Source organism: Colobus angolensis, unplaced genomic scaffold (genome assembly GCF_000951035.1).
Source record: "Colobus angolensis palliatus isolate OR3802 unplaced genomic scaffold, Cang.pa_1.0 Scaffold179, whole genome shotgun sequence".
NCBI classification, from domain to species: Eukaryota; Metazoa; Chordata; class Mammalia; order Primates; family Cercopithecidae; genus Colobus; species Colobus angolensis.
Window position 1 is genome coordinate 4,124,729 of NW_012114921.1, and position 25,214 is coordinate 4,149,942.

The window sequence follows — 25,214 nt, forward strand, 5'->3', positions numbered from 1 at the left end:
ATCCAAAAAATATTAAATCTCCCAATCCACAAACATGAGATATCTTCCCATTTACTCAAGCCTGCTTTAATTTCTTTTTAATCTGTTTTATAATATTTAGTCTACAAATCTTTCACTTTTGTTACATTTATTCTTAAATACTTTATTCTTTTTGATGCTATTATAAATGGAATTATTTTCTTGATTGCATTTTTGGATTGTTCATTGCTAGTGTATAGAAATACAACTGATTGTACGTTTATCTGGTATCCTTCAAACTTGCTGAACTTGTTTATTCTAATAGCTCTTTTGTGGATTCCTTAGGATTTTATATATATAAGATCTTGTCATTGGTGGGTAGAGATAGTTTTATTTCTTCATTTCTCCAATCTGAATGTCTTTATTTCTTGTTGTTAACTAATTTTCCTGGTTAGAACCTCCAGTACAGTATTCAAAGAAGTGATGAGAGCAGTCACCTTGCCTTGTTTCTAATCTTAGGGGGAAAGCTTTCAGTCTTTCACCATTAAGTACAATGTTAGATGTGAGTTTTTTGTAGATGGCCTCTATCAAGTTAAGGATTTCTTCTATTTATAGTTTGTTGTATTTTTTCATGAAAGGATGTTAGATTTTGTGAAATGCTTTTTCTGTGTCTAATGACATAATCATGTGGTTTTTATCTTTTATGGTCTTCATGTGATCTATTGCAATGACTGGTTTTTATATGTTAAACCGACCTTGAATTCCTTGATAAATCCCACTTGGTTATGGTGTATAGTTCTTTTTATGTGTTGTTGGATTCAATTCAATGTTATCTTATTGAAGATTTTTATATTTTTATAAAAATTTATATTTTTCTATTTTTGGGAGATATTCATCTGTATTTGTGTGTGTAATGTCTTTGTCTGATTTTACTATCAGAATAATGCTCATCTCATAGAATGAGTTGGGAAGGGCTCCCTCCTTTTGTATTTCTTGTAAGGGTTTTATAAAGAATTTGTGTTAATCTTGCCTGTATTTTGGAAAACTTTAAAAGGTGGTGATAAGAACAAGGCTTACTACAGCTAACAGTTATGCCTTATCATGTGCTTGTGTCAGAAGAACAACAACAACAACCTATAAATGCCAGAAACAACACTGCACTGAAGCTTGAAAATTTCCTTATGGACAGGGTAGTGAGTCTCTGGCCATTATGCCAGGCAAGGTGTTTAATGCTGGGGACCCAGCCTGGGACAGAATGCTATAATTCCTGCCTTTTTCCTGCAGTATTTTTTTCCCCCAATTTTAAATATTTCCACACAAATGCCTGAATAAATACTCCACTGAAACAAAACTTTCTCCTTCATAACAGATAAGAGATTGGCCTCTGGACCACATGCTGAAAAAGACCAATGCTTACACCATTATCTCCCCTGGAATCCATCCTGTCCTCCTAGAAAATAAAAATACCCACAAATATTAATAGCTTGGCATTCAGGTTAACAAAAGAATCGAGTGTTTGTTTTTGTTGTTTTTTAACACGTAAAAATGAGGAAAGAATGTTACTGGCTGAAATTGGTTAGAACAGAGAAGCAAGAGTATGAGATTGCACTCTGGAAGTCAGCAGTTTCTCTGCAGTAAAGATAATGTTATCAGTCCCTGAACATTTCTAAAAGAGTTTTGAATTGTGGCCATTCATTTATTCAGCAGTCATTTCATTAATTCATTCAGCAATGATTTATGAAGCTCCTTTCATGTGCCAGGCCCTGTACTGGAGTATCTGGTCACACAGAAAGAAATCCATCTGGGTCTCTGCTCCTAAGGGCCACCCAATCTGATAGGGAGTATTGGACTCTATATAAGCAATTGCTACCAAGCATGATCAAGACTATAACATAGGCATAAAGGGGGCCACAGAAATGTAGAGAAAGGAGAGATCATTTTACATCCTTTTTAATACTTTTTTATGTCTTTTTTATTTCTTTGTGGGTTTGAAGTGGTATCTCATTGTGGTTTTGATTTGGATTTCCCTAATGATAAATGATATTCAGCATCTTTACATGTTCAGAGGAATGTCAGAGGAAATGTGATCCACACAGAATCATGAAAGATGCGTAGGAATCTGCCTAGTGGGCCTGTGGGACAGGGCCTTCCAGGCCCAAGCAGAACCAGCAGTTTGGTGAGAAGAATCTAACTGAACATTCAGAGACATTCACAAGGGCTCAAAGGTACAGTGCTGAATTGGAGAGACCCCAGAAGGTGGACCTTAAAGGAACTGAATGCTTTGTGAAGGAGTCTGAACTTTATCCTGGGACATTAAAGATTTTAATGGTTTGGGACCTTATTCTAGAGCCTAGTTATGCCAGAGAGGCAGAATTGATATGAGATTTGGTGACAAAGGCCATTGTAGCCCTTGGAGAATTGTCCTTAGATGGGATGCAGGCCTCCTGGGGACTTGCCACCAAGCATACCCTCCCTAGGGGCCTTATCTTCCCTCCATGGCTCTGCAGAGAGCCATCCCACATCACCAAGAGGCCAAACTAAAAGTGTTTAATTCTGATCTTGACTATGATTTCCAAGCTGGGGCAGAAAACTCTGAATTTCAGTTTCTCAGTGATAAAATATGGACATTGATGCCTACCTTCCTAGGGTTGTCATGATAAATTAAAACTAAGAAACCATTCTCCAGAAACTTTCAAGAATCTCCACTGGACTAAAGATGGACCCATCTCTTAGGAAAGTAAGACTATCAATGTTGGGAGCTACATAGACCTGGGTTCAAAGCCCAGCTCTCCCACTGGCTGCTTGACCATAGACAAATCAGTGAACTCCCTGAGTCTCCATTTCCTCCTCTGTGAAACAGAAATGATCATAATACCTCCCTATGGGGATTGCTGAGAGGAGTAAGTGTAATGGTCCCTGTGCTGTTCCCGGGCATATCAAAGGTGCTAAGCAGTTGCCTTTGAGTCTGAATGTGAACAAGGAAGCTCCCAGAAGGCTGAGCTGCATCTCCTTCATCTCTATGTGCAGAGCGTAATGCCATCATTTGACACCTAAAGACAGCCCAGTGTTTTTATAGTTGAATCCATTTGCAGCTCTCTACGCTTTACTCATTCCAGGTTTCTGTCCAGTGGAAAAAAAAATTGACTGTGACCTTTTAGAAATCTAAATAAATCAATAAAGAAAAAAAGATGTTAAATCATCTCATTTTATGTGTTTATTTTGCCGAGTGGGCCAACCAGGTATTAATTAGTTTGGGCTTCCCTAAGGGAGCAGGCAGGGCCCACAGCTCCTGCTCCCACTAACCCAGGCTGGCTGTCCCAGATTTTCCAGCTGAAAGGTAGACCAGCATCTCTTTCGCACTGGGAGAGTTTAACCTGGGAGAGATATGTCCTTAATGACGTTTCATACCCAGGGGCCTTGCAAGAAAAGAGCTTCAGGAGGGTTAATTGGGACAGATGGCTTCAGGAGCCACAGGCCGGGAGGCAGAGACATGGAGAGATGGGCACCACGGCCTCCTATGTGTCCCGGAGCCAGACGTGGGTGATTGCAGCAGCCCTAAAGCAGGTGTAGTACAGTCTGCTCTGGCTTGCTTCCTTGCCCATGTGGTTCCCATGTGTGGCATCCACTGCTTCTCCTGTTCCCACTCAAATGGGAGGGGGCCAGTTAAGGGGATTACAAAGCCCAGAGCCAGACCCTAGAGCTGTGATGCCATCTTGCTAGGTCTCCACCAACTTCACTTACTGAGTGCCAGGCTCTGTAAGTGATATGTAAAGGATATGCCTACCACCTGGAGCCGCTCGCTGTGGAGAGATGGCCACAAAAGGAGGAAGACAGACCTTTGTGAGCCCTTTGGAGGCTGCAGTGAACTCTGACTTGGGATGACAGGGAAGGAGAAGGAAAAGCTGTCAGAACTACAGAAGATTGGTGTCTTCAGCTATTAATAATGCTGTAACAAAATACTTGAGGTTGGGTAATTTATAAAGAACAAATTTATTTCTCACAGTTCTAGAGACTGGAAGTCCGAGATCAAGATGAAACAGTTTTGATTTTTGGTGAGGTCTTGGTCTCTGCTTTCAAAATGGCACCTTTTTGCTGCCACATCCTCCAGAGGGGAGGAACACTGTGTCCTCACATGGCAGAGGGAACAGGAGAGGCAACAAAAGGGGGCCTAGCTAGTTCCCTCCAGCCCTTTTATAAGGCACTAATCCATTCTCAAGGATAGAGCTCTCATAACCTAACCACCTCCCAAAGGTCACACCTCTTAATACTGTTGCATTGGGGATTAAGTTTCAAAATGAATTTTGGAGAGGACACATTCAAACCATAGCAAGAGGATATTTGCTATGCATCTGAAAGGGTGAAAAAGAGCTCACCAGACAGAAAAGGATGCAGAGGGAAAGTTTCCATAAAGGCCCTGAGACCTGGAAGGCCCTGGAGTCCTGGAGAAATGGGGAGAGGCTCAGTGGAATGGGAATAAAGAGCAGAGAGGCAGGTATGGGGCAGTGGGATAGGACATGAGGTAGGAAGACAGGTTTTGGCTCTGGAAGGCGGGCTACAAGGAGTGTGGACATGATACTGTGGGTGGCAGAGAGGCATATAGAGAGACCAAGTAAGGTTGGCCTGCAATAGCCCTGAATCAGTTCATTACATAATTATTTATGAAGCTGTACTAGGTGCTCCCACCTTGCTGGGCTCTGGGAATCCAACAGTAAAGAAGTCAGACTTGACCCTGAGAAAGTTTACACTTCATCTCCCTGCCTGCCTGCCTCTCTCCTTAACACTACCTTACCTGTTGCTACTCTCAGAAGATAGCAAGCTCCCAAAGGACTGTGTTACTCATCTTCTGCCTGGAGTACTCTCTCCAAGGCCTTCTGGGAAGAAGCTGATGAGGAAACAGCTGTGAAAATGAACATATTGACACTTTAGGGAGTTCTGAGATCATCAGATTGGAAATCCTCCAGAGCTGGTGCTCAGCCAAGGAGTCCCTAATGTGGTAAACTTTCAGCTAGTAGAGACCACCCTCCATGGCCCCAGTGTGTGCCTGTGTGTCTGGGATGGGAGGGCTCTGCAGGCATCTAAAGGTGTAAACACCTGTGCACGTGCCTACAAGCAAGCATGTGTGTCTGGGCTCAGAGGTGCATGTTGGGTGCATCTGTGTCGTGGGTCCTATGCGCTTGTCTGGGTCTGTACACGTGGCCGTGCCTGTGAGGTTTCCCTTTAGGCTCTGTTGGTTTCTGGAGGATGAAGAGCCCAGGCCTCACCTTGAAAACAATCCTGTTGTTTGTGATTTCCTGATAGTGACAGTGTCACTGCGCTTGTCTGTCACTCGTGCACATGTACACACATAACCAGCACCGCTCGGGAGCTGCAAGCTCTGAGAATTCCTGAGAGACTGCCACGGGCCACTTGAGTGGCTCACTAATGGGCTAGCTTCTTTCCTCAGAGAAATGGTCCAGGAAAGGTTTCTGGAAATGAAATTTCAGTATCAGTGTAACGTCAATAAAATACAACAAAGATGAAGTGGCAAGAACTCGGGTGCTTCCGCTGACGCTGCTTTGATGGGAAAGCTCCTCCAATGTCTGGAGTCTGGGAAGAGAGTTCTTTCAAGAGGTTCTCAACAGCTCCTGCCGGCTTCCCCATCACACGCAGACCCTGGTCTTTCCTCCTGAGCCTTCCATCACAATGCTGACAGCAAGGTGGACTGCCCCAAAGGGTGCATTTCTCCAGGTGCCAAAAAATAAGCCAGTAGGACAGCCATCAGATTGACAAATCAGTCCATTTGTCTGGCCAGTCTCATTTTCCTGATGGAGACAAGCTTATAACGTTGTGTTTCTAGACTCAATCAGCTATCATCATTGACTCTATTCCTTTCTCAGTGAATGGCCTTGCAAACCCCTTAGGTATCACCAACTCCTAAGTGCCCCTGCCTTGAATCCTCATTGGAACAAGGTGGGAAAATAAGCAGTGGAATGAAATCAATACCTACTGTTTCCCCCATGTATTACCAGTCACTCCAGATCTATATGCTCTCTCTCATATCTGCTTTCTCTTTCTTTGAGTGAATTTGAGAAACCAGGAGGACCTTGTTTGTGCTATACTGCCTCAGGCAGAATTAGCTTTTTTGTTCTTTTATACCTTGTAGAGAGGAGTTGCAAGATAGTGAGATCTCAGCAGGAAGGCTGCTTAGGGAGCCTTCTGGTCAGTACATGTTCAATTTGCTCTCTGCCCTCACCTCATGCCACTGTGCTCATTTCAAGCTGCATTTGTGGGCCAAGATGGTGAGAACTCGCCATCAAAATAAAGAAGACCCTCAGAAAACTGTGCAGACTCCAAGAGTCAGGGCCAAAAGCACCTTTGAGGTTTCTCTATCTGCACTCCTATTTTCTAGGTGGAAAAACTAAGGCTCAGACAGGCCTAATAAGTTGCTCCAAGTCGGCCTCACAGCAGCAGGCACCCAGTTCACATCCCCTCACTCCAAAATCAGCACTTTGCTTCCCTGCCCTCAACTATGGACCATGCAGAAGCAGCATACTCACACCATTTTCAATAGATTTTCTGCCAGTGTTGAAACAAACAGGCCTGATGACGTGGTGAAAAGCCAGGACTTTGGAGTCACAAAGACCTGAGTTCACCTCCCATCTTTGCGTTGACTAGACACTGTCAGGGGGCAAAGTACTTTCACTTCTTTGAGCCTCAATGCCTCATCTGTAAAATAGGGATAATTCTACCCCTCTCATAGGGCCGTTGTAAAGATACAATGAAATCATGTACACGAAATCCTTAGCAGCGTTCCTGGCTCAGAGTAAATCGTCAATAACTGTTAGTGCCCCCTCTATCTGGAAGCTGACAAATTCAATTAACCAGAACCACCCATCCTCATCCAGATGCCCTGCCCATTTCCCAAAACTCCCTGTTCACAGAATCATAAATCTTGTGTCTGAAAAGGAGCTCCATAAATCACCTGGCACAGCCCCTGGTAGCAGAGCTCTCTCTGTATCTGGCTCAGTGTGTTCCGCAGACTTTTGCTGGCTCAGTCTGCCTCACTCCTTACTGTAAGCAGAAGAATTCCCACCAGCACAGCCAAAAAAAGGGAATAATGCTGTCAGTGGATTCTACAAAAGGGGCTAATATTAGCCGGGCAGGAGGATTGGGGGTGGGGGTGTACCTATATTTAGAATCTATGTCTTCAGCCTTTTCCTGAGGCAGCAGAAGTTCAGGGGATGGAGGGAGGGGTGGTTGCCAGGAGTGGGCAAAGCAGCTGGGGTAGGTCTCCTCTCCTCTCTGTTGGGTGATTTCCTTCTCCCAGGATGTGGGGGGCAGAGAAAAAAGCCTGCTAGGAGGGACAGGGGAGGCTGCAAAAGGTACCCCCAAAGCAGCAAGGAGTATGGCAGTGGTAGAGGACCCCAAAGTCTCCTGTTAAGGACGGCAGGGCCATTGGAACCTAGCTGTAGAGAGGCCTGGAGGGGTGGGTTCTGTAACCTTCCACTCCAAGATGGGATCCAAAGAGCATGTTTCTGGCTGAGTCTTCCTGGAGAGGCCTTGGGTAAAGGCCCAGGCATCAGGGCGCACTGGGCCTGGGCTAGGAGAAAGATGCATGCCCGATGAATCCCTAACAGCAGCTCTTTGCACATTTTCCCACTCCCCTCAAAAGATCTGCACTTTCTTTCTCTGCTCTTAAACTCATCTTAGGGCTCCAGTGTTCCCCTCTGTGAACACTTCCTGTCTCCTGGAGACCCTGCTAGCCCTTCTGTGCAAATTAGAAGACAATGCCCTTCCTCCAGGCAGACATAGCCCTGCACCAGGGCACAAGGCTGAGTGAGCAGAGTGTGAGCTGGCTTTCAGGTCCCTCCTGTCCTCATCGCTCATACAGTATGCCATTAGCAAGTGAAGGCCACAGCATACTGTGTAAGTATACTTGGTGACGGCTTTGGGGCTGAATGAAATGGCCAGCGGCCTGAGGTCCAGTCTCCTAGGTAGTATAGCAGGATGGTTCTCGGCAAGCATCCTTCCCATACCAGGTCTCGATTTTCTTGCCCTTAAAATGAGGAGGGTGGTGAGATGCCCTCCAGAGTCTCTTTCAGCTTTACAGTCTGTTTATCTGCTTGTTTTTAGGTGGCATAATGAAGATATAATCAGAAAAGCATGTGTGCTATACCTTCCCCCTACATAAAGCCCATAAGATCCAAAGAGAAATGGAAATTACTTTTGATTTATTCATGGTCTGATGTTGCTGTTATCTGCTCCCTTCTGCTGGGTTCTTAGGCCGGACCAGGAGGCCTGTCTATACAGGATGCTAAGGATTACCTGTCACCTAGGGAGAACCAGCCTCAACTTCTATTTGCCCTCAGGCTGCATCTGCAGCTGTGGCACTATGACGGCCCTGGGTCTAGAAGTTTTACCCAGCAAGGCTTGGGAAACGTGAACAAGTGTGTGGTGGACTTAATGACTGTTCTAGCATCATGTCACTGTTTTGAAATGGTTACTGGGCTGCATTTTCTGTCTTCCTTTTTCTATCTTGGAGAGATGAGCAGGAATCAGCGAAGGCCTGGGGAATGAAGACAAGGCCAGCAGGAAAATGAGGAAACCAAGGGTGTGAATACTTGCCTGGTGGATTTGTGTTGTTCTCAACTGGTTTCCTTATTTGCAGGCTGCAGGGCAGCAGTGTCTTCTCACCTGCGGAGTGCAAAGCACATTTCTGGGCTGGCACAGAAACATGCTTGCCCTGCTTTGCCTGCAGGCATCTTTTGCACATAAATAACTTGAAAGCACCAAACTTTGCAGGGGAAATGTTTGCATGTGGCTTGCGTTTGAGAAGCACAGGCACACACATATAAATGTTGAAGGATTAAACACACACAAGTACATGCCCCCCCACGTGTGCGCATGCACACACACACACACACACACACACACACACACACCCTGCTCACAAATACCCAGCACCTTCCAACTTCTTTGAGGATTGTTTATTCCCATGAATAGATTGTAACTTGGTGATTTTTAGAGTCAGAGAATGTCAGGGCTGGAAGGAATGTAGGAGATGATTCAGTCTGTCAGAGTTCAAACTTCTTTTACTGACCACAAAGACATCTTCAAAGCAAGTTTTACAGGGATCCAAAATGTATGAAATACAGAAAAGCAGAGATGTTCTGGATAAAGTGGTGAAGCGAGGGAGGGTTGCTTCCAGGATTCCCCTGAGCACTGTGCGAGAGCCACTGAGCAATCCCAGCTCCCTGCAGGAAACTGAGGCCCAGGGAGAAGTCTTCTGGCTAAGGTCACATGGCAAGTGAGGGGTGGGGCCCAGAACCCATGCCAAAGCCAAACCCTAGGGAAACTCATTTCACAGCCAAAGTAAGATGAAAGTGCTGCTTTCTTGGTGAACCAAACCAGCGTCCTGTCTACTACAACAGGCTTCCACTGTTACATGTTTAAGCCTTTCTCCCCCCAATTTATAGCAGACTCATCAAATGCCACAGCTGGAAGTGCCAGCTCAGTGATTTTTAGTCTCTCTTCTGCCGAGTGCTGGAGTTTCACCAGGGGATAGGAGAGGAGGGGTGGCCTGGTGAGCCCTGCCTTCCACTTCACCAGACAAGGTCCTCTCTTAACCATTTTACTAAGATTTCATCTCGAAAAATATAAAGAGGATGCAGGGAGCTACTTTAAACAGAGAAGAAGCTTGAGAAACTCCCATGAAGTATACACTTCCTCAGATGATCAAATCAGCAACTTGATCAAATCAGCAGTGTCTTTGACTTTGTGGAAAGACACTGAACTTTGTAAGGAAATTCCTGTATCTTAAATTATTGCAGGGCCAGCATGTCATCTCAGCCTTAGCAAATCTGAGAGAGCAAAAAACTGCAAAAGACCCTCACATGAGTTTGTGAGCAAATTTGGTCCCCAGTATCTAACCAAAGGTACCTTCTGCCTTCTGTCCTTAATCTCTGCCACCCATCTAGGTGTTTACATTTGATGTGTATGTTTCAGGCACTGACAAGCTTGGGTGACTTCCCCACATTAGGGCTTCCCTCCTAACATCCCCCTATTCCACATTTACCACCCGTGCACCCCTGGCCATTTCAGCATCTCAGGCCCTTCCTCATTTCCCCCTCACACAGTGGGGTGCCGTGGAGCTTGCAGATGCTGAGGAGGAAGCCGACATTCTTCCCTTTCACTGATACCGGATCTGGCAAGCTGTGTACAGCCTTGTCTTGCCAGCCTGCTGCCCCTGGAGAGCCAGGCTCTGCTTCTCCCTCAGATCTTTGCAGGGGTCTCCTTAACCTGTTGTTTCAAAGTTTGTTCCTAGCATTAAATCTAATAAGCTCAAGGCTGATGGTTTGATCCTGAGCTTGTTTTAGGAGTTCAGGGCATTTACAGCACATTTACAGGATGCTGCTAACGAGGCTTTCAGGACAGCCAGCCAACCTCAAGATCTAAGGCCTTTAGAAACTGGGTTTTGTGGAGACAGTGGGGCGGTGCGTGACATGGGCCCCGGTTCCAGGCCTGGCTCCACCATGTACTAGCTACACAACTTAACCTCTTTGAACTGCCATTTCCTCTTCTTAAAAATGAGAAATATACCAAATAAGATTGTTTTCAGAAGTCATTGAAATAATGTAAGGAAAGTGGCTGGCCTGTGATGGGAATTCATTAAATAGCCATTTCTTTCTTTATAGTTTCTAGAGCACCTCATGAAACCCAAGTCCCATGACTCCATGTATTGTGACACAGGTCAGAGGTCAGCATCCTCTACCTAAGAGTTCTGTCCAGTAACTCTCCAGGGAGAAAGAGGAGGGGAGAATCACTTATCAAATGTCATTGAGTTTAAGATGGATACCTTAACTTTTTAGCATCTCTGAAATTAGGATGCATCTTACAGGTGAAAGCATGTCATAGTTTAACTGACATTGTCATTGGAGGTTATTGTTCCCTTTTCTCAGTGGCTCATGAAATAATGATGTATCTCATTATTTATGCAGTTGTAATTTATGGCTACTTTAATTTAATGAAACTGGGTGTAAAGTACTCACCATGTGCCAGGCACTATTCTAGACCACTTATATCAGTTGTTTAATCTGTGCAACAATTATGCATGGCAGATTGATAGCCCCGTTTTACAGATGGAGAAACTAAGCCTCTGAGAGGTAAAGGGAATTGGCCAGGACTCAGCTTTGTTAAGGGGTAGAATCAGAATTTGAACCAAGGCCTGACTGACTCCAAAGTCTGTGCTCTTCTGTGCTCTTTTGGGTAGGTGTGAAGAGAGAAGCTGGTCTTTCTTTGCTTCTTAGGACCATCCCTGAGCAGATCGATGTCCAGGGCCTAACGGATGTTTTATTTTAGCAAGCACATCCTAGGCATTGGAGGCTCAGTGGTAAACACGATATAGATGGAGTTAAAGTCCAAGAAACCCAAGTAATTACAATCCATTTAATATGTATCTTAATAGTACCCTACAGAATGTCATGGCAGCATGTAAGAGGGACCCTTAACTCAGACCGGGGGAACTTCCAGGAGGAAGTGACCTCTGATTTGAAAGTCAGCCCAGCAAAGTGGGTTGGGGGTGGTGGAGAGCATGCCCCAAGCAGAGGGAAGAACATGTGAGAAGAGGCCAGAGTGTGTATCGCTTGGTTGGAGAAACTGAAAGATCCAGACTTGTGCTACCAGTATGGTAGCCAACAGTCACATGTGACTATTGAGGACTCGAAATGTGGCTAGTCTGAATTAATATGTACCATAAATATAATACAAGATGTGCCCTGGATTTCGTAGACTTAGGAGGAAAAATAAAAGAATATAAAATGTCCCATGAATACTTTTTCTATATTAGGTAGCAACATTATAATATTTTAGATAAATAAAATGTATTTATAGATGGAATAAATATAACATCATTAAAATTGTTGTCATTTTTTTCTTTCTGCTTTTTAAAACGTGGCTACTAGAAAATTTAAAATCACACAGGTTTCAGATCTGAACTGTTCTGAAAACAGTTGTGATGTAAACAATCAATAAAATACTGTAAAGTGGGGCATTCCTGCACCGCCACTTCTAGAGAGATGGCTCCTAGGACCCCTTACTATATAGGATTAACATAAACACAGCCCAGTCTCCACTGGTACCCTTTATTCATCAGAAAGCCACAGATTGAGAGGTAGCTGAACGGAAAGGCAGGAATAGTTCCAAACTCCCCAAATAACAGTGACTTCTTGGAGAACAAGGAAGGCAAAAAGCAGGACTTTAAAAAAAATTTCTAAAATCAAGGATATCCATCCTTACAAATGATTCCAAGATAAAATAATGCAGGAGATCTTATAGTAAACAGCAAAACCCTTCCTCAACCCCAAATCCTGTCCCTTGACACAACCACATTGAACTACTTTTGTCTTTAGTTCTAGTGGTTGTGTCCACATCACTAAATAGTATATGCTTAAACTGCTCCAAAGTTACCTATCAGCTTTACACAGTGTGTATTGCCTTTCTGCTGGGTGAAATGAAAGCCTAGCCACTGACACCCTGCCTTCCCCCAGGGTGCGCTTGCAATTAGGAGTCATCTATATGGCATTTGCAGTTCTTCTTTTGGTTACCCTTGTAACTCTAAATAATAGGCTTGCATGAGAATGGGTTTTAAGGGTCAGTTTTTCCCCTCAGTGCAGCTCTGCAAAGTGCCTCTTCTAGCCACAGGCGTAGCTCTCAGAGAAAGGCTTTGTTATAGGTGTTATATAGCACCTGAAAGGTCCTTGTTCTTAATATTTTGAGGTGAGTAGCTGTCATTTATTCTTCATCATACTTTATATGGTAGGTAGTGATGTGGGGATCAAAACTTGCATTTCTGCCTTTCAGGAAGAGCCTCACTCCTAATGTTATAAGGATAGTGATGACTGCAGGACTATTGGGTAGCACTGGAACACATCTTGTTGAATTTGGGGTTTAATTAAGAAAGCTTACTCATCTTCATCTTTGAAAAGATCCTTCACTAAAACCTCAAAGGTCTTTTGCCTGATCCATAGGACATCAGAACATTGATTTAAAACCCCCCACCTTTTTAAAGAAACTAATCTATGGGGAGATTAACCAGATATAATCAGATTAATAAACTACTTAAAGAAAGAGCAGAGCCTTCAAAATGTGATGCTGGAGGTACCACATTTGCATCACATTACACTGCTCCGTAAACCTGGGTCTCTAGAGCCGTCCACATGTCACAGAAGGGGTTAAGAGTGAAACTCAGAATTGGGTGAATTTAACCATCTACCTAGGCTTGGAGTTGCTGGGGTTATAATAATGAACTTGAAATAGCAATGAAATGTTAGCAAGAATGGCACTGTCTTGCATTTTGTGTATGGGTGGGATGCAAAATCATTAATGCTAGACTGTGTTTTGGTTGGTTCATTGGTTGGTTTTGGTTGTTTTTGTTTTGTTTTGCTTTGTTTGAGACAGAGTCTCACTCTGTCACCCAGGCTGAAGTGCAGTAGCACAGTCTTGGCTCACTACAAATTCTGCCTCCAAGATTCAAGTGATTCTTATGCCTCAGCCTACCATATCTGGGACTACAGGCATGTGCCACCACACCCAGATAATTTTTGTATTTTCAGTAGAGACAGGATTTCACCATGTTGGCAAGGCTGGTCTCAAACTCCTAGCTTCATGTAATCCACCTACCTCATCCTCCCAAACTGCTGGGATTACAGGCGTGAGCCACCTCACCTGGTCTAAGCTTGACTATTAATAAAACATTTGTCTTACTTTTGAGAAATGAAAAAATCCTTCATTAGATGTTAGAATATATAAAGCACTCTACTGAACACTAAGGATACAGGAACGTGTAAAATATTCATTTATTTGATAAATTTTAGTAAGCAATTATTATATGCCAAGTACAGTGCAGGTACAGAAGATACAGATAACCCTATTTCTGCATGCAAAGAGTGCACCATATGTTTCCAGTCTCTCCTGGACAGACACCCACAGGAGACAGACAACCTACCAGGCACACTAAACTAAGAATGTGGACTTCAGAGTCAGACAAATTAATTCTCACTCTGGTCACTAGCTGGGCGATCTTGAGCAAGTCATAACATTTCTGTATGTCTGGTTTTCTCTTCTGTGGGATGCTGACACCTGCTCCGTGCAATAGTGGTAAGACAAAGTGAGATTAAAGGAAATAATTATGTAAAACTCCCAGCCTAACACCTTATAAATACTGAACTATTCATAAGTCTCCTTTTATTCCCCCCAATCTCCACATTGGAAACCTACTGGAGGAGTTAAAGGCACGGGTGGTCGCTGGTCCCTGCTGGAAGGCCCTAGGGGGAGCTATAACTGAGCTGAACCCTTAGGGTAGGAGGGAGAAGGCAAATGGAAATAGAAAGGAAAGGGGATGAGCGAGAGGTGTGGAGAGTGGCAATGCCTAGGGCATACTGAGGGGAGAATGTCACTTCTCATGGGACCCGAATCTAGGGAAGTCTTTTTTAAAAATCTCCAAGTAATTCAAGTAATTCCCTTCTGTTTTTGTAAGAAGTCCTGGAAGAAAGAGATTCAGGAACTATTTGGGGTCAAAAGTTACCTTTTCCCAGGAAGCCTTTCCTGAACCTCCAGTTTGATGTAATGGTTCAGTCTCTCAAAGTCTCTGCTTTCAGGCTGACTTGGTCTTGCCTCTGCCCTTGCAGCAGCAGGGTGATTATGCACAAATGACAGCTTCACTCTGACTCTCAGATCCCTCCACGTGTAACATGAGGAATAACAAGAGACTATTCCCCTGGCATTGTTATGAGTATTCAATATAAAGCAGGGATCCCCAACCCCTGGACATAGACCCATAGAAACGGCCTGTTAGGAACCAGGCTGTGCAGCAGGAGGTGAGCGGTGGGTGAGCGAAGAGGGTTACCACCTGAGCTCTGCCACCTGTCAGATTAACGGTGGCATTAGACTCTCATAGGGGCATGAACCCTATTGTGAACTGCACATGCGAGGGATCTAGGTTGTGCGCTCCTTATGAGAAGCTAATGCCTGATGATCTGAGGTGGAATTTTCATCCTGAAATCATCCCCCTCTCCCTCGCCATTCCCACTGTCCATGGAAAAAATGTCTTCCACGAAACCCATCTCTGGAGCCAAGAAGGTTAGGGACCACTGGTATAATGCATTTAGAACATGTCTGTAATACAGTAAGCACTCAATAAATGCCAGTTTCCTTTTTGGAATTTTTGCCTTGCCTTCCTCCCTGGTTCCTAACAGGCTGTTTCTACTGGTTTGTGTCCAGGGGTTGGGGACCCCTGCTTTATATTGAATCCTCATAACAATGCCAGGGGAATGCCAGTGGCTTGTACCACTTCCTAGTGAAATGAAGGCTGCCGCCTCTATCTGCTGAGGAGCCTGGGACCATGGGAGGGCAGAGCTGTGTGTTATATCGGTCCCCAGTGCACCCCCACAGCCTGGCGCATACACTCGGCTTCCAGGCAATGACTATTGAATGGAAAGGAGCTTGCATCAGCTAGAAACTTGTGAGAACACTGGAGTGGAATCCAGGACTGGGTGAGTCCCTCTGGGAGGTGGGAGGTGGAAAAAGCACTTTGTGGCTTTGGAATCACAAAGGGCTGAGGCTGAAAATCCCTATTTTGCCATTTACTTTTAATTTGACTTTGTCATCTGGAAAATGGAGGCAGACATCACTACCTCCTAGGGTTGTTACAGGAACCAAATGAGATCATCTATGTTCTCATTTTATTTAACCATGAGCTCTGTGCGTGTGGCTGACATACTCTCTGGTACACAGCGGGTGCTCAGTCCATGAGAAATATGTGTTTACTTCCCCTTCTCTCCTTTCCTGGAGTGGGAGAGTTTGATCACTTAAAGAACAAAAAGCCCTCATTACTAGGTGGTCTTACCAAGAGGTAGTCCCAGGCGAGTAGTCACCACTTCCCCTACTCCCGCCCCAGGACCCTGTGAGAGAGAGCTGGGAGAGTATGTGGGCTGAGGAGCCCGTGCTGGGACCACTCCAGCAAGTTCAGGGTTATGGTGGAAGAGTGGAAAGGGAAGACCTGGGTTCCACCCAGCCCCACCATTAAACAGCTGGTGCCTTAGGCAAGGCCCTCAGGAGGGCTGGACCTGCCTTTCCCCTCACGAGGGAAGGTGAGGAGGTAAGCTCAGCAAACAGACTGTTTACCCACTGTGGCCCTGGGGAAACAAATGCAAATACAATTCAGCCCCATCATGGAGTGGCCATGGTCTCTTATGGATTATGGACCTATAAATAGAACATTCCAGAGTGGTATGAAAAGTGCGAATAAATGGCAAGAGAACCCAGAGGAGCAAGTGGCTTTGCCATCTCTAAAGCCCTTTAGAAAGACAAGAAAAAGGCTCTATAAGCATCTTTGTCTTTCCGATTAGCATTCGATGACCTCTTCAAAGACATAACCCTTTGGGGAAAGAGCTTTATCAGGCAGCTCAGGAACGCTGGCTATTGAGTTCAGTTTGAATGTTCCCCTTGCAGCTTGCTTTTACTCTAGATCTTGAGATCTTCACTGGGGTCAGAAAGGCATATAAGTACCTGTTGGTCTTTTACCCCCGACTGACTAACTCCATTCTTAGCCTTCAGAAGTCAACACGAAAAATGACTTCAGAAGTCATCACTTTCCCCAGCAGACAAACTCAATGACCTAGATCAGAGTTTCCAAACCTTTTGTGACTGTGGGAATTTTCTTCAGTCTTTCCTGATGTTCTAATACATAGAACAGAAGAGGCAAAGCTGCTTCTGGTTGAGAGGAGGGAAGCTATTCTCTCACTTGATCTGCTCTTCTGTGAGCCCAGCCCTCTGCTGAGGACTGAATTCAGCCTCTTCCCTGCCATCGTGGGGCCGTATAATTGAGTAACTGCCCTACAGATTATACAAGAGAAACACAGAGAGGCAGCCTGAGGCTGGGAGGAGTCATGGTGGGCTTCCTGAAGGAGGTGATGCCTACACAGAGCCTTGAAAGTTGAGTAAGCATTTGTCATGGAAGGGAGTGAAGTGGAGGGTGCTCTAGATAGAGGGAATATGAACAGCAAGCAGAGCTGGAATAGAAGTGAAAAGTTCACTGGGGTGGGTTTGAGAGCCATGGTTAGTGAGAAGCAGTGAGAGGAGATAAATAGGAGAGATAGGAGGGCCCAGAGTTCAGTGAAACCCCTGGGTACCATGTGAGGAGTCTGAATTTGATCCAGTACAGATGATCCCAAATCATTTAAGAGTTTTGAGTAGATAATTATGGTAATTAGATCTTTAAAATTTATATAGCAGGGTTATTTGAATATAATTCACATGCCATACAATTTGGTAATTAGGTTGTGAGACTAGAAACAAAGTCACTTGGGCTACAAAGTGGCCAAGGGAATAAAATCACTGGGGATCATTTTGGATGGCATGTTCCTTGTTGTGCACACCCACAAGTGCTAAGTGCCAGTTACACCCTCACTGTTAACAACCCAAACTGGCTCCACACACTTCCAAAGCCTCCAGGGAGGAAAGAACAACAGAGGGAGCCAAGCCTCAAGGCTCTTGCAGGTGGCCAGGCAGGAGGAGATGCTGGGCGGAAGGACGGTGGTGCTAGGGAGATGGGGACCTGGGGACAAATTCAGCAATCACTGAGGAGTCTTGGTGAAGTGGGGCTGCATGCAGGCCTGTGCTTCTCTGCGAGACCCTGGAAAGGAACCTGCTGGGAGTGGAGGGAGGAAGAGGCGAAGTCCGGGATAGCAGGACATCTACAGAGCCAGAGGGAGAAGAGAAAGCCCAGAAGTAGTTAATCCTGCTGGTTGAATTGTTTTTATAAACGACACTCTAAAATCAAATAGATGAAATAAAACCACAGTTGCCTTTTCATTAAGCATGCCACAGAGGCCCCTTGTTCAGCAGCCGTTGTCAATCAGATCTGGGCCATTGTCTCTTTCCCCAACCCCCTGTAATTGGCATCTGTCTGGGAGAAAACAAATAAATACCAGGCTGGCATTTTAACTAGGGCAGCAAGGAGCCAGGAGCACTGCTTTTCAGAGTCCGCCTGGCCTTTGGGGCAAGCAGAGGCCCTGAGGAGCCCTTCTCGCCCCCAGACAGGGGTGCAGCCTCGAGGCCCCACCCACGCAGATCCCTATTCCCCTCCTGGAAGATGCTGCTCTCATCTTTGCCTTAAATTGTGGCTCTAGAGAGTGCTTTATTTCTGCTTTCTGTCTGTAGAAGCCCCTGGGAGACAGTCCGTAGGAAGGCTTTATTTTTGTTTTTATTCTCTTTAGGAAGCCATGGGAAAAAGAAAAAGTGGACACATTCTCTGGCTGACTTTGGATACAACCACTTAATAACAGTAACACAGCACTCTTGTTAAATAATACAGACAGAATAAAACTAACATGCTTAATTAGTTATAGCTTTATTGCAGCATTAGGAGATAAGAGTATCGCAGCATGGTTATTAACTAAGAATTTTGTAATAGTGTTTTTAGCTACTACTTTGAACAGCATGTTCATGTACAGGTGATTCTCATATTTTACAGTAGTTATGTTATATAAATGTAGGTGGGAATCCTGAATTAGTGAATATGGAACCTTTGCTCCTAAGGGAAATACAGGGTTAGATTCCTATAAGCCTCTGATCAAAACATTTTTGTCAGCTCATTAATACATCATCTGGTTTCATGTATGTTCTGTTTAAAGATACCTTATCTAATATATGTTTTTGATTCCTTGACAGTGAACTCTCAGCCAGCAGTCCTATAACTCATGCCTGAATGAAGCTTATCTAGCACATACATTTTGTATATAACACGTGTTACAGCCTTGGTGGACATTTCAAACAGTGAAATCACCACCAAAAAGCACAGCACAAAAATGTGAAAAATGTAGTACTAAATAGATTGCAAAAAGGAAACTTGTTTACATTATGAGAGTTGGGACAAGAAGGCAGAGTGTTGTTTTGTTCAACCTCAGCTGGGAACTTTGTACCTGATGAGTCAAATTTTTCACCTCTTTATGCATGGTCACAAATGACCATAAGAGTGTTGACTTTGGGGTTACAAATACTTTTCTGGGAATAATCAAATTCACAAATACATTTTTGTGAATAGGTAGTCCATGAATAATAAGGACTGACTCTACCTTATTTTGTTTACATTTCACTTATGCCCCAAACTCTCATGTTTTGATATAGGAAAGTAAGATTTAAAGAGATGAAGTGACTTGTCCAGTGTCAGATAGCTGAAATGTGGTTCATTATATTATACTTGGGTCAGTTAACTACAGCCCACAGGCCTGTTGCCTGTTTTGTAAATAAAGTTTTATTGAAACACAGTCTATTTGTATACATGTTGTCTATGTAGCTGCTTTTGAGCTACAATGGCAGACCTGAGTAGTTGCAACAGAGATCTTATAGCCCACAAAGCTTAAATTATTTACAGCCCAGCCCTTTAGGGAAAAGTTTATTGACTCCTGTAGTACTCCAGATTTTTTCTTTGAGTTCACAGTTGAGAAAGTTCTCTCTGGTCTCAATACCAGAATTGTTTGTGCTTTTCCCGAGCAATTTGTCTTTCCCTCTTGAACACTGGGAATTTTATACCTGATTATGTTTCCTTCTTTACATTGATGTTAAGAAGTTTAAAGCCTAGTAAAACTGGAGATTCCTAGCACTCACGTGATAGGAACAGAAAGGATCTTCCATTTTGGTTACACTAGAAGGGTGTTAGATTGTTTTGGCACAGTCAGAAACTCAAACAATTTATAGGTGATACAGGTGTCTGGAACATTTTGGTAATGAAGTGGTACATCTGGGGCAGGACCTGGGCTCTGCCAGAATCATAGTTTTCCCTAAGGAGACAAATACCTACTTTCTGTGAATAATCTTTATGTTTTCAACCAACTACAGTTTATCAAGAATTTATTATGTGCCAGATACTGGCCTTAAGTGCTAGTCATACCTTATATAATTTATTCTCTAAGGAATATTTTGTATTAGGTTAAGAGAGTCTATACCGTGGAGGTAAAGATGATTATCCTCTTTTACAGATGAGGAAATGAAGGACCAGAGATATTTTAATTTGTCCTAGGTCACAAAGCAAGGAAGTGGCAGATTTCAAATTTAAAGCCAGGTATATCTGACTCTAAACCTTAGTCCCTACTATATACTCCATTATTCTATATAGTTTACCTAGCATCAACCTTTATCTTTCCAAATCTCAGAATTAGAACTATGGACTGAGCAGTGAGTCATTTGTCTCATATTAGGACATTCATCTTTGGATTTGAACAGGGTAGATGGCCTCCACAGAACAGTGGGGAAGGGGAGGTGCAGGGACTATGTCAAGAGTAGACACATGGAGATCGGCAAGAAGGCTTTGCAGTAGTCCAGGTACGTGATGATGATGGGCTGGACTCTGGTGCTGGTAGTGAGTTTGGAGAGGCATGTGTAGGTTGTAGAGATGATTAGAATTAGAACTGACAAGATTCAGTTCTTGATTGCATGTGGATAGTAAGAAAGGGAGAGGAAGGTGACAGACAGGTCTCACTTTGTGGCTGGAGTAACTAGGTAGATGGTGGGGCCAATCATGAGACCAGAGAGGAAGCAGTTGTGGAGAGAAGATTAGGAGCTTTGTTTTGGGTGGCTTAAGGATGAAACTCCTATAAGATATCCAAAATGCTCACTTGTGAGTATGGTAGCTTTTATCCAAACCTGGTTTGTATCTCATAATTTATGTACATCCCTGTCTCTCCCATAAAACTCTGTGGCACTGAAGGGCAGAGATCCTTCTGTTTAATGATCCTTTGTTTAATGCATGCAATGGCTTCAATTTGTTTTTTATGGTTACTCTTCTAGACAATTCCAAAAGTCTTATCAGTCTCCTTGGTCACTACTGGTATGCCTCTAAGAAAGGAAAAGCCATGCTTTGGTCAATTCAGAGCTGCCTCTGTCTCTATCAAAACCAATAAATACCTGCTGTTACAATGTTATTGCACCTCTTAAACTCTTTAGTACACAACATAAGTGGAAGGTTGTAAAGACTCTGTTAAGGGAGCCTCTAGTGAGACCAGTAGCAAAGATAAGGGCCTGTGCCTTTCAGAAGGATGGGCTCTGGGGCACAGGAGCTCCTCCTGCCTGCACCATTCCTCTTCTTCAACAGCAGCATTAGTGAATATTTATTGAACATCTGGGCATTAGGATGATGCAAGGTACGTTTTAGCAGAAGCTGGAAAGCTCCATAAAAGCAGGCATTTTTGACTATTTTGCTCATTGCAATATTCCCTGTGCCTAGCGTGTGCTTGGTATGGTTGATACATAGTAGGTATGCAGTAGATATTTGTTGAGAAGATTAGGGAATGTATAAAGATATTTCCCTTGATGCGTGAGATCTATCCATTCATCCAACATTTACTGAGCACGTGTCAGATCTTGAGTCAGACCTTAGGAACACAGAGTAGATCAGCCCTGCACTTAATAAGTCTTATGAAGTAGACCATCTAGTCAAAGAATCACAATCATTCCTGGGAGAAGTGTTACAACAGCAATAAGAGCTGAGTGCTGGAGAGGCAAGCAGGGTGCTACCTACTCCGTCTGGGAAATCAGATAGGGCTTCTCAGAAGGAGGTAGCATTTGATCCGGGTCTTGAAGGATGAGTAAGAGTTCTGAGAGTAGGAAACGAGCGGGAAATCTTTGTGGGAGGGAGCTGAGACAGTCGCCATGGTCATTTACAAGAAAATACCCTGGGTAGAAGGTGAGAGATGGGAACAGATAGCATAACCTCCTAGGCTGAGAGAAGGACTAGGTTTTTAATCCGAAGCCCTGTTTCCTCCCCATCTCTCATACTGTTTTATTACAATCCTACCAGAAGATGAGAAGAGAGAAAGATAGAGTTTATTGATAGGAGAGAGATGTTTTTTTAAAAAAATCACACAAAAGGATGGCATGGATGCATATATGAAAAGTCAATGAAAGCAAAATGGCTCAGAGCAGCACTTTCCAATGGAAATATAAAATTTAAATTTTCTAGTAGTTGCATTTTAAAAAAATGAACAGAAACAGGGGAAATTAATTTCAATCCTACATGTAACACAATCTATTCAAAATATCATTTCAACATGTAATTTGTGTAAAAATTTATCAATAAAAATGTAAATTCTTGTTTTCACTCTAAGTCTTTGAAATGTGATATGTATTTTACACTTTGGACTAGCCACATTTCAAGGGCTCCATAGCCACATGTGGCCAATGGCTGCAGTACTGAACAGTGCAGGCCTAGAGTCCTAAAGTCTTTATCAGGCAATGTGAACCTGAAGAATCAAGGAATGTCTGAGACCCACCCACTCACCCATTCATTCATGTGCCTAGGGCTTCTGATATAAAGTCAAACAAGAAATGGCCCATGTCACCAGGGAGCGTGCAGTTTCACACATTACAAGGCAGTGAGCTAGCCATCTAAAAGGAACTGGGATCTGTCAGTTTGTCTCGGGTCTCAAACTGAGAGCCATAGGCTGTGTGTGCCATTTGATTTTTTCTGTACTGTATCTCAAAAAAGCAATCTACCCAGGCAGGTGTTATGCTTTGTCTCCAGGCAGCTGAACACCTTTGGCCCCACACCTGGCTGCCTCCACTCATACATTTGCCTTTGATAACCCAGGAACAGGTGTCTCTGAGAAGTCCCAAGTGTTGACAAGACCAGAGGTATAAACAGAATAGACTTAGAGGTCATCCAAGTCATAGTTTGCAGCCCCTGCTTATGTTCTAGAATCACCTAGAACACTTTTTGAACATACTGTTTTGGGGCCCCACCCTCAGAGATTCTGATTCCCTTGGTTTGAAATGGGAATTGGGCCCAAGTATTTTCTAAAAGTCCTACCCAGTGATTTTAGTCCCATTTCCAACGTGTAACCGCTGGGAAACCACGGCCCAGAGAGTCTGTTAGTTTGGGCCAGGGTCACATAGTATACCAGCCTCCTAATCCACTGATGTTTTCCCCAAACAACACTGAGGGGAACAGGAGGCCCTCAGAACCTTCCCTGAATATTCAGGAGGCATTGCCACACACCCTGAGCTTAGAGCAAGAGGACAGGAATCTGTAACTACTATGTTGCCTCTTCAAGAACAAAGCCCTTGTCGGTTTACCACTCTGGGAAGATTGCCAGACTCAAGTATTAATAATAATCCCTTTGTTTTGTAAATGCCTTATAATTGCATAAATAAAGCTTACTTTCTCTTCTTTAATGGTAATGAGCCTTATTTGGCTGATTGGTTGATTAATACTACTCTAATTCCACTAGTGACAAAACAGGAAGGCCAAAAGATAGATGTTGAGCCCGCATGGCTTGGGATTGTAAAGCACCCGTGCCAGCCATGTTTTCACTGCTCCCTTGGTATCTCAGTGAGAAGGGTAGCATAGTTTCTTCACAGTCGGACACTGATAAGTAAGAGCAATGGTCAGCATCAGCAAAACAGCCCTTGCGTTTCCTACTTGAACATCTCTTTTTTTCTCATTACACAGTGTCCATTCTAGAGGACCTACGGAAGATGCTACAGCTGACTCTAGATCAATGTGGGTTTGAACTGCATAGATCCACTTATACACAGATTATTTTCAAACCAAATGTTGATGGAAAATACCATATTCAAGGGACGCAAAGCCCCGTAGGCCATGCATAGGGAGATCTAGGTCTACTTTTCTCATACGCGGTTGGGTTTGCACAGATTTCAATAAACTGGAGGGTATGCTGGAATCAGTCTCCCACGTATACCAAGGGAGAGCTGTATTTGTCTCTGGCTTTAGTAGCATTAACAGTGGTGCTGGTCCTGGGGTACTAGGATTACTGTTAGACTTTAGAAATTGTGACGCTGATTAAAACTAATCATGTTTACTACTTTCCATTGGCTACCTGGACATTTAGGGGCGAACCTACATATCACCTGCAACAAGTGTGAAGGAGTTCTCAGCAGACATTTTCTGTAATAACAACAGCTTACATTTTATTGAGCATTTATTGTCTACATGGACTCTTTGCACCTTTCTTTCTGCAAACTCCATGTTTCTGGAAAAACTAGAGCGCATGTCTCACTTTTGTAAATCAAGCAATGTTTTCAGTGCCCTTGGGAAATAAAGAAACTCATTTGAATCGTAGATTTTTGTGCTGTACATAATGACCTCCTTACTTCACCGTGTTTGCGGTGCCATTTGCTGGTTTTTCAGACTCCCCCTTGACTTACAGACAAGGCCAGCTGGGCCCAGCTGCTGCCTCTGAGTTGGCTGTGAACTCAGCTTCCTTTTTCTCAGCCCAGCAAAGTCTCTGCTCTTGCTACGAGTCACAAGGCCAGAGCAGAGCCCTGACAGGGCCCACAGTTGTGGACAGCTTTGCACTGTCATGCACTGGCCCAGAGACAAAGGGAAACGGGAGGGCTTTTATTGGTCACCTGCCTCCATGCATTGGGTTCCTGATAGATAGCAGATGGAGAGACACGGGAGTTAATGAGGTCTGCATTCTGGCCAAATGCTTTCCATCTTCCTCTCGCCACTGAGCCCACTGGAAAAGAATGTTGTGCTGGGCAGGTGGTCAGGGAGAGCCACAAAAGCTGAGCTTTCAGCAAAAGTGTTAGGGAAGGGGAAGAGATAGCTTGCACTGATTCAATTCGACTCAATTCAGGGAATATTTATTAAGCACTGCCTACATTAGTCCCTTTTATGTATCACTTTTTCCTTGAAGATATCCTTCCATGTAATTATCATTATCCTCACTTTACAGGTGAGATACTTAAACGACTCAGAGATGTTAAGAAATGTGTCTAGGATCACACAGCCAGCCGACGGGATTTGACTCTAAGTCTTGCTCTTTAAACCCGATACACCAAGCTGCTTCTCCAAGCACTTCTGCCACTTGCTGGGTCACACATTCCTTTTTAAATTGTTTTCAGAGTTACATCTTGAGGTCTCATTTCCGAAGCATCTCTTCTTGCTGTAGTGAGGAAATGGGGGTGGGAAAGAGACTGATCTTCAAAGACTGGGGGAAATGGATGGAATGAACAGTTTACACTTACAAAATTTGTTTTCAGTTCTAGCACGGGCTAGTAGTAATTTAATCGTCAGGACTGGCGTCCACTTCCTTGGGGGCTCCCTATCCTGAGCCAGATGTTTTTTGTTGAATCTGGTAATTTTCAAAGAGAAGTCCAGATTGGAGTGTCAGATCAATGGCTGGGCTCTGTGAATACAGCCTGTGAAAGAACACAGGAAAAGCACCCATAAACTGTGCACCACACAGCACTTTGCAACCCTA

The 25,214-nt window shown here is 43.9% G+C and overlaps 1 protein-coding gene across 1 annotated transcript in view; it reads left to right on the plus strand.

Annotated features, from left to right (window-relative positions):
• The window catches only part of TENM4 (teneurin transmembrane protein 4), a 787,916-nt gene that overhangs the window by 153,622 nt on the left and 609,080 nt on the right, over nt 1-25,214 (plus strand). The window lies entirely within an intron of this gene.